At 36.4% G+C, this 14750-nt stretch overlaps 1 protein-coding gene across 1 annotated transcript in view; it reads left to right on the plus strand.

The window, feature by feature from the left end:
• CDH12 (cadherin 12) overlaps positions 1–14750 on the plus strand; it is a 498310-nt gene that overhangs the window by 257594 nt on the left and 225966 nt on the right. The window lies entirely within an intron of this gene.

A 14750-nucleotide genomic window follows, 5' to 3' on the forward strand; every position in this document is an offset into this window, starting at 1 on the left:
GAGAAATGCTAAGATGAAATTTTTGATGGAATTTTTCAGAGATTATGTAACCAGAGACTATTTTCTTTTCTGTTTTTTGTTTTTTTTTCTCGGAGTCTCGCTCTGGCGCCGAGGCTAGAGTGCAGTGGTGCAATATCAGCTCACTGCAACCTCTACCTCCCAGGTTCAGTGATTCTCTTGCCTCAGTCTCTCAAGTAACTGGGATCACAGGTGTGTGCCACCAGGCTTGGATATTTTTGTAGTTTTAGTAGAGACGGGGTTTCGCCACATTGGCCAGCCTGGTCTCAAACTCCTGACCCCAGGGGATTTGCCCGCCTTGGCATCCCAAAGTTCTGGGATTACCAGCATGAGCCACTGCACCCAGCTAACCAGAGACTACTTTCTACATGGCAATATTTAAATGATCCAAGAAGGAAAAGTGAAGACTGTGTGTGTGCTTTACGTTAATGAACTATGATAACTTAGAAACATATATAAGTATCCACACTTTCTTATTTTCACAAAAATGCCATAGAGGGACAAATCAAGAAATAATTAACTAGATATATTCTCTTATCCTGTGAGCCAGCTATGGTAACAGAAAGCAGCTCAATTAGTATATCAGAGGAACAGGTGTACTATCATCAGCTTCTAACTGTACCCTAAAAGCAGAGTTTTTCAGAAGCTTGAAGACAGAATGTTGACTATTTGTTTTATGCACATAAAGACATTCTCCTTGTGTAATCAAAATAAAATGTCTGAAATCAGGAAATTAACATTCATGTATTATTATAATCAAATCCTTCTGCCCTATTCAAACTTTATCATTTGTTTCAATAGTGTCTTATATAGCAAAAAGTTCAAGTTCAAAATCAAACATTGTTTTAACATTTTAGGTTTGATCTGTAAATTACTTTGGGCAATATGGCCATTTTCACGATATTGATTCTTCCTAACCATGAACATGGAATGTTTCTCCATCTGTTTGTGTCCTCTCTTATTTCGTTGAGCAGTGGCTTGTAGTTCTCCTTGAAGAGGTCCTTTACATTCCTTGTTAGTTGTATTCCTAGGAATTTTATTCTCTTTGTAGCAATTGTGAATGGCAGTTCATTCTTGATTTGGCTCTCTTTAAGTCTGTTATTGGTATATAGGAATGCTTGTGATTTTCACACATTGATTTTGTATCCTGAGACTTTGCTGAAGTTGCTTATCAGTTTCAGGAGACTTTGGGCTGAGACAATGGGGTCTTCTAGATATACAATCATGTCGTCTGCAAATAGAGACAATTTGATTTCCTCCTTTCCTGTTTGAATACCCTTTTGTTTCATTTTCTTACCTGATTGCTCTGGCTAGAACTTCCAGTACTATATTGAATAGGAGTGGTGAGAGAGGGCATCCTTGTCTAGTGCCAGATTTCAAAGGGAATGCTTTCAGTTTTTGCCCATTCAATATGATGTTGGCTGTTGGTTTGTCATAAATAGCTTTTATTATTTTGAGATACGTTCCGTCAATACCTAGTTTATTGAGGTTTTTTAGCATAAAGGGCTGTTGAATTTTGTCAAAGGCCTTCTCTGCATCAATTGAGATAGTCATGTGATTTTTGTCTTTGGTTCTGTTTATGTGGTGAATTACCTTTATAGATTTGTGTATGTTGAACCAGCCTTGCATCCCTGGGATGAAGCTTACTTGATCATGGTGGATAAGCTTTTTGATGTGCTGTTGCAATCGGCTTGTCAGTATTTTATTGAAGATTTTTGCATCTATGTTCATCATGGACATTGGCCTGAAGATTTCTTTTCTTGTTGAGTTTAGTTTCCTCCAATCTGAAACAGATTTTTATATTTTCGTGGCTTCCGTGACTCTTTTTTTTTTTTGAGATGAAATCTTATTCTGTCACCCATGGTGGAGTGCAGTGGTGTGATCTTGGCTCACTGTAACCTCTGCCTCCCGGGTTCAAAGGATTCTCCTACCTCAGCCACCTGAGTAGCTGGGATTACAGGCATGCGCCACAAAGACTGGCTAATTTTTATATTTTTAGTAGAGGCAGGGGTTTCACCATGTTGGCCAGGCTGGTCTTGAACTCCTGACCTCATGATTCTCCCACCTTGGTCTTTCAAAGCGCTGGGATTACAGGCATGAACCATCATGCCTGGCCAACACTTAACAGTTTTGAAGATTTCTGCCCAGTTATTTTCAGAATAGCCCTCCCATCTTGAGCGTGTGCGATTTTTTCCTCCTGGATGAATGAAGGATATACATCTTTGTCAGAACTATCCCAGAAGCAACTCTGTACTCTCCTCATTGTGTTCTATTGGTTGAGCCATGGTTTTTAATTTGTCTCATTTAATTTGTCTCTGATGATGGTTATTTTAATTATTTGATAAAGGTTGTGCATAACTTATTTATTATGGCATAATACATTAACCAAAACCTTAGCAGTATAAAACAGCAGATATCTACTTTCTCACAGGAGTGACTCTATTGAGTACCTTTGTCTCAAGTCTTCTCAAGAGGTTGTAGCTACCTTGTTGGCTGGCATTGTGGACTGATCTAAAGGCTTAGTCAGTGGGTGGTAGAAATCTTCCATATGTGATTATTTGTAAGCTTCAGCTCCTTGCTACATGGATTTCACAGGCCTAAATCACAATGTGGCAGCTGGCTTTCCCCAGAGTGAGATATCCTAAAGAGAGCTAGACATAGATAAAACCCTCTGATTGAAGCTGCAGTCTATTCATAACCTAGTCTTGAAAGTGACATCACATCACTTCCGCCATATTCTATAAGTCAGTGCAACCCTAATACAAGAAGGCTGGTGTCACTGAGGGCCTTCCTATAGTCTACCTACCACTGTCTATACTCTGGCTCTCAATGATTCATGTTGCTCTCTCATGCAATATATTCTCATCCCCATCTGAAGACCCTAATATTTTCAGCCCACTATAGTTCTGGAGTACTTGTGCAGGATGTGCATGTTTGTTACATTGATAAACATGTGTCAAGGTGATTTGCTGCACCTAACAAACCATCACCTAGGTATTAAGCCCAGCATGCATTAGCTATTTTTCCTAATGCTCTCCATCCCTCCAGCACACCACATCAGGCTCCAGTGTTTATCATTCCCCACCCTGTGTCCTTGTGTTCTCATTATTTAGCTCCCACTTATAAACACATGTGGTATTTGGTTTTCTGGAAAACCAAACTGTGTAGTTTGCTGAGGATAATGTATTAGTTTCCTGAGGATCCTGTGTTAGTTTGCTGAGGATAATGGCTTCCAGCTTCATCCATGTCCCTGCAAAGGACATGATCTCATTTCTTGTCTGTGGCAGCATAGTATTTCATGGTGTATATGTACCACATTTTCTTAATCCAGATTTGTGATATTAAATAGACCAGTTACTTACACATTCATCAAAAATACAATGGTGAAACAGGCATAAAATAATGTCTCTAGACATTCCTGTTGAAAAAAAAGAGGAAAATGAATGCACAGAATAAAGGAATTATTGGTCCACCACATTTTAAAATCCTGGTGGTAAATATTGCAATTCATTTGATTATATTCAATGCCTGTATAGAATTATTCATGCCTCTCAGGTATGACATCGAGACTCTTCATTCTACCTTTTGAGTTATTCTTTTTTTTTTTTTTCATGAAATACAGCTTGTACTTGCAATAATACTTGGGTGTTGAACTTGTTAAGGGTTCATATCCTTTTGTTCAGATCCACCTCTCATTTCCTAGTTGTACGTAGTTGTGTGGTTTATTTCTCCTCCTTTTACACTGATTTCTTTACCTGCAAGCAAGTGAATAATAATAATACTATATGAGCAGGGTTATTGCAGGTAGCAAGGAGAAAATGTATGTTTACCATGTGTCACAATCCCTGGGGAAGTACAGTCAAAAAATTGAAAAAGGTCCTCATGAGAGTTTGATGATCATTCTCGGAAAACCAGCCAGAGAAGGTCTCAATGCTAAAGGTTCCAGTTTATTGTCTTCTCTTTTCTCAAGTGTTCTTTCCATCTGACACATGAACTCAATATTTACCATCGCCCTTTCTCCAAATTGAACCAAGTTGATTTAAAAACATAACGTCCTTCTATCCCAATTTACATTTTCTTTGGCATAGAGGACGCTTTTACCTTGATGTGTGGAGACAAGCCGTTGATTTGTAAGAAACAGCAATTATCAGCTTCTACTTGTGCGTTACGATCTGCTGAGTCGCTTCAACACATTTGATGAAATTGAGCAAGGCCTTGTGATCTCTCCTGTGCCAGCCGTGAAGTGTCCACAGCATGCAGCATGGCAGAACCATTCTCAGGGCCATGGGATGGTATGGCTGTGTGTGCAGGGAGCATTTTATTCACCTGTTTGATTCCTGTGTTTTTATTAGCGGTGCAATTGCAAAGGTAATGCTATTGACGCTTTCTGTGCGGCTTTGAGAGAAGAGTATGAATTGTTTTAGCAGCAGCACGTGTCCCTAAACATAAACCATGCTGTATTGATGGTTACTTTAGCAGCCACTGATCAGCAATAAATGTTAAAAATTAACAAGAAGTTCCTTTTTTTCGAAACCACCAAATGACTGTAAGCATTAAATATATTTTAGCAGGAGTTGCTTCTCAACCACGGAGTGGTTCAAAACATTAAACATATTTTCAAAGTATTACTCCTTCCCCAGCCTCCAAGTGATTGTAAACATTAAATGTGTTTTATAAAAACTGCTTTGCCAGCTACTGGCAAGATAGCTATGAACATCATTTTTCTTTAAAGCTGCCTTCCAGCTGCGGGACTATTTTTCCTTATTTGCTCTATTCTATTTATGTTTTGTACACAAAAGCAGGCAAGAGGCTACAGTGGTCCAATTGTCTCTTGCTTTATGATAAGTGATCATGGGAGAGCAGTTCCGCCTCTGTAAAACCCTGCTGGCCGCAGGAGCTTGCCGAAGTTCAATTGCTGGTACTGAATATTTCATATAGATGTCAGCTGTGTCTTTCAAGATAATTTTTGTTTTTTATTGTGTAATGTGTTGAGGTATAAAGATGGACATGCACTAACATCAGCATTAACAAAAATAACTTGAAGCAACCAGACACTGATGAATTACACCCATTGAACCAGGTGAAAATATTCCGTGGAGAGAGCAGACTCAAATACAGGACTAGTATGTTAATGGGGTCTTTAACCCAAACATGATGAAAGACTTGGAACCTCTGTCTGGAAATCATCTAGTGTGACCTACATGCAATTCAACAAGAGTGAGGAGCATGCTGTAAAAACGTCTATCCAGGACTTACACCAGGAAATCTTTTCACTTTAACCAAATTCACAGTGAAAATCAAGTGCGTTCCCTGAGTGAGTTGAAAAATAAATTAGCTCCCCATCCCAGGCACAGTGATTCATCATCAGGCCAAATAATCAATTAAATTACTCAGTAAGTCTTCGATTTCCACAGGAGCCAAGTGTTTTCCAAATTGTGTAGTACTGTATCTTGCCAAATATTTTATTTTAGGTGTATGTTCATCGGATTCAAATATTCATCAATACCTATGTGACGGGCACTGTTTTAGGTACTAGAGCTAGAATATGAGCAAAAAAGACAAAAATTCCTCCTTTCAGGAAGCTTTTACTCCAAGGCCTCCTTCAGGGGCAGCAAGCTAAGCTCTGTGAGCTAAATTCAACATAACATCTGTTTTTATTGGCAAAGTTACACTTATTCTGTGTTGTCTATGGCTGCTTTCACACCACAATGGCAGAGCTGGCAACAAAGACCATATGGCCTGCAAAGACTGAAATATTTACTATCTGGTCCTTCACAGAAAAGTATGTTGACCCATTACGTAGTGGATTGAGTATGAGAGAGGAGATTAAGGTAAGACAAATATTTTAAATCCACTTTTGAGGAAAAAGTGTTTTTATCTCCCTAAAAATTACCTCTTCCAAAAGAAGAAGAAAAAAATAATAAAAATAACAAGAAAGAAAGTGGCAAGACTCAAAGTAAAATGGGAGAAGTGAGTGCCACACTAATAAATATGCTTCAGCACGAAGTCACATATTGCCATTTAGTTCCTGCTGAAAGTGTTGGTTTGGTTTTATTAAAATCACTTAAACACAGTCTTTCAGTGTTATAGATTCATAGCAAAGATTTTTTTTTCTTTTGTTGAGTTTTAGAAATTTCTCGGCAAAATGTATTCTTCACGCAATTGAATAACTTTACATTTTCAATTAAAACTAAAACTAAAAATGTTGAAAGAACAACTACGTTGGATGAAAATATTCCTTTTTTATCTTCTTTCTCGGGATTCATAGTTGGCTGCCTCATTGAGATAAAAGTATGTTGAAAACCAAATGGAAAAATGCTGAAAGCAAAATTTTTAAAACTCACCAGTATTAATAATTATCGCCAAATAACTATTACAGAAAATTTCCACATAAAGTAAAATTAGAGTGAAGATATCAAGGTTGGCACTATTTTCATTTCCAACCAAGAAACTGACAACTGAAAATAAAAAATCACAATCTACAGTTTTACAAATAATTAACAAAATGAACATCAAAATATGATACAATTTGTTTAATTGGCAAAGGCACTCAAAGAAAAAGAAATGTGTCAATTAAACTGTCAACCATGTTAATTTTGCCTCTGAGAAAAACATTGTAATAGGATAATTTCATGAAATGCTTTGATGGCAAGAAAATGCCAAAATATGATTAGCTACTTCAAAATTCAACTGAAACAAGAAAGCAATTGGTGGCAGCCTGAATAACCAAAGGTCTTTTTTTTTTTTTTTTTTTNCTCTTGTTACCCAGGCTGGAGTGCAATGGCGCGATCTCGGCTCACCGCAACCTCCGCCTCCTGGGTTCAGGCAATTCTCCTGCCTCAGCCTCCTGAGTAGCTGGGACTACAAGGCACGCGCCACCATGCCCACCTTTTTTTCTTCTCTTTTTGCCTCTGTTTCATCAATAGTGTATATTTTGTTTGACAGTGAAATGATTCATACTGAAAACACTGGCATCACAAAAACTTAGCAGAAACTTTGCTATAAGATTAAAATATATACTTCTATTTTCCCCAAACTCTTAAAAAATATATTTACTATTTCTCAAAGAATGTGTTCTCTTCATGAAATAATATTTTTTCTTACTAACATTAAGTGCTTATTTAGCTAAAGACCAGAATTAAAAGCAATTTACTTATATGAGTATGTTCATATTTCTATTGTCAAATATATTTACTTAGAATTGAACCCAAAATATATTTTATTTATTGTTCTCAACATGCCTATTAGTCAGAATGAGTATTTTAGAATTTTACCAGCTTATCTAAATTTTACTACCCATATTTCTTATTCCTGGTGTGTAGAAAAATAATCTAGTATATACCTAAGCTAACAAATAATCCTAAACATTAGAAATACAACCATGATTATGAAGAATTCACTTTCTAATAAGTTTCAGCTTTTTACAAATGGTTGCTTAAATATAATGCATAAATATAATGTATTTTTAAAAATATGTCTTGTTTATATATTACTTGAACCACAACTGATCCCCATGCCCTGTCAAAAATAACACTGTCTACATATGCTAATCTCTAATATAACAAAAGCAGGTTTAGCTTAATGGGAAACTTATTAAAGTAGTTACTTTGCCACAGTAGGATCATAATTTGGTAAATAGCAGGAGAAGAAAGACTCCCAAAGATTATTTTATGGGTTCATGTATTTGTTTCTCCTGAAACTAATTCTAGAAAGGCAGAATACTGTAGGAAAAACAAAATAAGCCCTGGAGGACAAAAGATTTGGATTCAAACTTTGAGGAAGGATGGGGAACTGTTTGAGAAAGTGCTTCCTTGTCTAAAACTTAGCCGGTAAGTACAATATTTCAGTAAAACTGCTGTTATAATAATTGAAAGAGATTATTATTCGAAAACAACAATAGCAAAACTAAACTCTAGAAGGGTTTAAATAAGTGCTAACCATTTCTCTTCTGTGGGGAATTAGAGGTGGATATTTTCAATTGCTTTTCTTCTCTATCTTCATTCTTGTTCTGATAATTTTTCCTAATAAGTCACCTAAGAAGGGCATTGCTAGAAACATCTCTTTCCAAGAATTCATATTGTTTTATGAAATATCACCTGTCCAAATTATTTGAATAGGAACCAGGAAAACAGGAGAGGGAGATTATATGTATAAGCAAGAAATTACTGTACGATAATATGTCTACTGGACGTGAAAAGTAATGCATTACAGTTAGAAATCACAAAGATGGACCAAATACACACATTTATTTCTTCCTTTATTCCAAATTGCCATTGATATAGTAGAATATAGTACTTATTAAAATAACCATGGAAAATTGAGAAGAATTCTACCAACAGACTAAAGAGTAAGCAATTAATTTCTGAAGGACATAAGTCACATCAGAGGCACTTTGGTTTTTGGCCATGATAGAATTATCGGTAGTGGACTTGCATTTTCACTATAAGCAATGTTAAGACTGGGCAGCATATATGAGGAAACGGGTTTTATGCATAAAATGCGAAGTACAAGTTTTTCATACCAAAGAGAAGAGAGAAGCCAGGAGATGAGCATCACATTTAACCAGACTATGTGATGAGGAGCACTGTTCCTCACATTAAACGAGGAGGCAGACTCCAAGAATAATGAGTTCAGAGGAAGAAATTAAAGCTTAACACTCTCATTGTGTAGGTTTTCTGTTTAATTGTTGATAGTTTCTTTTACTGTGCAGAAGCTCTTAGTTTAATTGGGTTACAAAAAGAGGTAGGGGTAGAGGGACAAGAGCCAAGGAACTTACTGTTGGGTATTCAGTTCACTGTCTGGGTGACAGGATCAGTAGAAGCCCAAACAGTAACAGCGAGCAATATAACCTTGTAACAAACCTGCACATATGCCCCCTGAAGCTAAAAATTAAAATTCGATCTATATCTTCTATAGCTCTACATCTCTCTACATATCTATCTATCATTATCTATCTATCTATCTATCTATCTATCTATCTATCTATTATCTAACTAGCTAGCTAGCTATCTTTGTAAATAGCTTAAAGTTGCTTAAGTGGCTGGAATTTGCATAGGGAAGGAATTAGAGGCACTGGGAAAGCCTACAGAGCCAGAATAAGCATTTGTCACCAATCTCACCAAAAGCTGCTCTGCATATGAGCAGGGTTAACATCTGAAAGACCTGCTGAAAGTGGATACCATGGGCATGTCAGTAGTAACAGGACAAGGAGATGTTGAGGTTATTGACTAGTCACAGTTAGATATTTCATGGAATATTCCAGGCAGTAAGAACAGGACTATCTTCTTCAGTAAAGACTATCTCCCATGTCTAAGGACAAACATAAATAGGACTTTCCTTAACAAATAATGAAACCAGGCATGGCAGTTCAAAAGATCTATAAGCCACTTAACAGCTTTCAAAGGACTATCTTAGGGCCCTTTACAAGAAGAGACATCTAGATTTTCTACAGTGTATCAGTTAAAAATACAAGTTATGAAAAGAATCAGGAAAATTTGATCAATAATCACGGGGAAAAAGCAGTCGGTAGAAACAGACATCGTAATGACTCAGGCATTGAAATCAACAGTTATCTTATGAATATGTCCTAAGACTATGAAAATATTATCATAATGATAGAACAACAAAGGGAATTTTGAATAGTGAACATTTTTGAAGTAACAAGTACAAAATATACAATGTCAGAGTCACTGGCAGGGTATACTCTCAGATTGCAGCTATCTGAAAAACAGACGAATAACATGGGAAACCATTTTTGAATTTATCTAATCTCAACTAAAAGAGGAAAATGATTGACATGAGAGATTGAGTGACACGGGATATCAAGCCATCAAACCTATGCACAAATGAAGCCACAGAAGGATGAGTCAGAAAATTGGAAAGAAAAATATATTTGAAAAAATAATTGCCAGTGTTTTCAAATTTTAATTTTAGTGCAGATATCCGAGAACATTAAACAACAAGGATACATGTATGAAGGATATAAAGCCAACAGCATAATTAAAATGAAATATTGAAAAATATCCATTTACTCTAAGGAAGGCAACACTGAAACAGTGAATAAAGAAATGTCAACAACCAAGGGAAGAAAACAACACCCAAATAAGCAAATAGTAGACAAATAGTAACATGGTAGATTTAACAACACTCGTATCACTGATTACATATAAATGGATTAAACATTTATATTAGTTTCCTAGGGTTATGTAACAAAGTACCGTAAGTACCGTAAACTCGGTGGCTCAAGCAACAAAAATGTATTATCTCAAGTACTAAGTCTAGGAGTCTGAAGTCAAGGTACTGATTTCCTTCTGAAGGCTGTGAAGAAGAATCTGTTCTAGACATCTCTCCTTGGCTTTTAGATGGCTTTCTTCAGGTTTACATGTTGTGCTTCCTGGTGGCATTTCTGTGTCCAAATTTCCCCCTTTTCTAAGGCCACCAGCCACATTGGATTAGAGGCTACTCTAATGATCCCATTTTTACTTGATTACATCTATAAAGATCCTACCTTTAAAATGAGGTCACATCTTTAATTACTGGGATAAAAACCTAAACACATATTTTTTGGTGGACTACAATTCAACCCATAACACACTCAAATTAAGAGCTAGCAATTTTGAGACTAGAATTAAAAAGGATAAAACTATATGCTCTGTACTATGAGTGCATTTTAAATATGTAGATAAAATTAGGTTTAAAATTAAAGGAAGTGGCCGGGCATTGTGACTCATGCATGTAATCCCAGCAATTTGGGAGGCCGAGGCAGGCAGATCACGAGACCAGCCTGGCCAACGAAGTGAAAACCCATCTCTACTAAAAATACAAAAAGAAAAAAAAAAAAAAAAAGAAAAATAGCCAGAAATGGTGGTGCATGCCCGTAGTCCCAGCTACTTGGGAGTCGGAGGCAGGAGAATCACTTGAACCCTGGAGGCATAGATTGTCATGAGCTGAGATCACGCCACTGCACACCAGCCTGAGCAACAGAGCAAGATTCCACCTCAAAAAAATAAATAAATAAATAGAAAGAAAATGAAAGGAAGTAAAACTAAGTCAAACTAAGGAAGCTTGCTAATACTAGAGAAAGTAGGATTCAAAATAAGGTGAAATATCAGAGATAGAATGATAAAAGTCTCATTAGCAATGCACTATAATTCTCAATGTTTATACACCTGATAACAGAGTGTCAAATGCATGAAGTAAAAACAGGCAGAACTAAAGAGAGAAATGGAAAGACATTTACTCATAGTTGAAGATTGTAATCGTCAGCTCAAAATAAACAACAGACGAAGGAATAAAAATTAGTAAGGATTTGGAAGATGCTAACAACATTATCAACTAATAGTCCATTTTGAAATTATAGAACACTACACAAAAAAATTCATTAAAATATTTTTATTAAATTTACATGGAACGTTGATGAAGGACTGTGTATTGTTGTACATAGGTCATTTGCATATATACTGGCAGTGAATCCCAATAAAAGTGAGGAATCCATATTCTCACACTGGTAAAAATGATGACTTTTTACAGATTGAAGTTTTTGTGTGTGTTTTACTCCAGAAATAATCCCAAAATCAGAGAAACAAGGGAATGGAAATTGGTAAATAGAGTAAGAATTGGCCAAGAAATTTATAGCAATGCATAAATTTCCTGTCTCACACTCAATTGATGTTTGTTTTACATCTTTACTCTGAGAAGAAAGCATTCAGTTTAGCTCTCCAAATGATGAGTTCAGAATCTGCTTGCAAGCATTAGAGTTTAGTAAATTTCCTTCTATTCAGTAGAGCTCCTTACCACAAGCATGAGGGGTAGAGATCCTGTCACTTTCAAGACTTACACATGGACCACTGAAAAGAAAGCCCATTATGTGGTAGATTTTAGAGTGTGTGCCATGTGGAGACGGAAGAATGTATATTCTGTTGTTTTTGGATGGAGAGTTCTGTAGATGTCTATCAGGCCCATTTGGTGCAATGTTGAGTTCAGATCCTGAATGTCTTTTTAATTTTCTACCTTGATGATCTGTCTAATATTGTCAGGGGTATATTGAAATATCCCACTATTATTGTGTGGGAGTCTATGCCTCTTTGTACTCTTAAGAATGTGTTTTATGAATCTGGGTGTTCCTGTGCTGGGTGCATACATATTTAGGATAGTTACGTCTTCTTGTTGAATTAAACACTTTATCATTACGTAATGCCCTTCTTTGCCTTTTTTTATCTTTGTTGGTTTGAAGTCCATTTGGTCTGAAATTAGGATTGCAACCACTGCTTTTTTCTATTTTCCATCTGCTTGGTATATTTTCATCCATCCCTTTATTTTGAGCCTATGGGGGTCGTTACATGTGAGATGGGTCTCACAGACAGCCACCATTGGGTCTTGCTTTTTTATTCAGTTGGCCACTCTTTACCTTTTAAGTGGGGCATTTAGCCCATTTACATTCAAGATTAGTGTTTTATATGCATAGATTTGATGCCCTCTCTCACCACTCCTATTCAACATAGTATTGGAAGTCCTAGCCAGCTAATCAGGCAAAAGAAAGAAATAAAGGGCATCCAAATAGGAAGAGAGAAAGTAAAACTATCCCTATTTGAAGCTGACATGAGTCTATATCTAGAAAACTCCATAGTCTCAACCCAAAAGCTCCTTCAGCTGATCAAAACTTCCACAATGTTTTAGAAAGAAAATCAATGTACAAAAATCACTAGCATTTCTATAAACGAACAGCCACCAAGCTGACACCCAAATCCAGAAGGCAACCCCATTCATAATTTTCATAAAAAGAATAAAATATGTAGGATTACAACTAACCAGGGAGGTAAAAAAATCTCTACAATGAAAATTACAAAATATTGCACATAGAAATCAGAGAATACACAAGCAAAATGGAAACCATATTATACTCATTGATAAGGAAGAATAAATATCATTAAAATGCCATACTGCCCAAAGCAATTTACAAATTCAATGCTATTCCTATCAAACTACAAACAACGTTCTTCACAGAACTAGAAAAAACTGTTTTAAAATTCATGTGGAACCAAAAAAGAGGCCAAATAGCCAAGGCAATCTTAAGCAAAAAGAATAAAGCTGGAAGCATCAGGCTATCTGACTTCAAACCATACTACAGGGCTATTTTAACCAAAACAGTATGGTACTGGTACAAAAACAAGCACTTAAACCAGTAGAACAGAATAGAGACCCCAGAAATAAAACCACACCCCTATGTCATCTGATCTTCAACAAAACTGATAAAAACCAGCAATGGGGAAAAAACTCCCTTTTCAATAACTGATGCTGGGATAACTGATTAGCCATGTGCAGAAGATTGAAGCTGGATTCCTTCCTTACACCATGTACAAAAATCAACTCAAGATAAATAACACTTAAATGCAAACACAAAGTTATAAAAAACCCTGGAAGACAGCCTAGGCAATACCATCCTGGACATAAGAACAGGCAAGGATTTCAAGTCAAAGATGTCAAAAGCAATTGCAACAAAAGCAAAAAGTGACAAATGAGAACCGTATTGGTCAATTTTCACACTGCTATCAAGAACTGCCAGAAACTGGTTAATTTATAAAGAAAAGGGTTTAATTGACTTGAAGTTCAGCATGGCTGGGAAGAGTTCAGGAAACTTACTTACAATCATAGGAGAAGGTGAAGGGGAAACAAGTCACATTTTCCACAAGGGGGCAGGAAGAACTACCAAGCAAAGAGGGGAAGAGCACCTTATAAAACCATCAGATCTCATGAGAACTCACTATCTCAAGAACAGCAAGGGGAAAACCACCCCCATGATTCAATTACCTCCACCTGGCCTCTCCTTGTGGTGATTATAGGGATTACAATTCAAGATGAGTTTTGGGTGGCGACACAAAGTCTAACCATATCAGGATCTCATTAAACTTAAGAGCTTCTGCATAGAAAAAGAAACTATCAACAGAATAAACAGACAACTGATAGAATGGGAGAAACTATTTGCAAACTATGCATCTGACAAGCATCTGATATCTAGCACCTATAATGAACTCAAACAAATTTAGAAGAGAAAACAACCCTATTAAAAAGTGGGCAAAGGACATGAACAGACACTTCTCAAAAGAAAACATACATGCAGACAACAAGCATATGAAAAAAAGCTAAATACCACTGATCATTAGAGAAATGTAAATCAAAACCACAATGAAATATAACCTCATACCAGTTAAAATGGCTACAATTAGCATGTCAAAAATCACAGATGCTGGCAGGGTTGTGAAGAAAAGAAACACTTATACACTGTTAGTGGGAGTGTAAGTTAGTTCAGCCATTGTGGAAACCAGGATGGCAATTCCTCAAAGAGTTAAAAGTAGAACTACCATTCCAACCAGCAACCCCATTACTGCCTATATACCCAGAAGAAAATATGTCATTCTACCATAAAGACACATGCATATAAATGTTAATTGCAGCACTATTCACAATGGTAAAGATATGGAATCATCCTCAATGCTCATTAATGGCAGTTTGGATAAAGAAAATGTGATATATATGTGTGTGTGTATATATATATACACCATGGAGTATGATGGAGCTATAAAGAATAAGATCATGTCCTTTGCAGTAACATGGATGAAGCTGGAGGTTGTTATACTTAGCAAATTAATGCAGGAACAAAAAACCAAGTACTAGCAAATACTGCATGTTCTCACTTGTAAAAGAGGAAGCTAAATGATGAGAACACGTGGACATAA

The sequence above is a fragment of the Cebus imitator genome, unplaced genomic scaffold (genome assembly GCF_001604975.1).
Source record: "Cebus imitator isolate Cc_AM_T3 unplaced genomic scaffold, Cebus_imitator-1.0 Scaffold35, whole genome shotgun sequence".
Taxonomy (NCBI): domain Eukaryota; kingdom Metazoa; phylum Chordata; class Mammalia; order Primates; family Cebidae; genus Cebus; species Cebus imitator.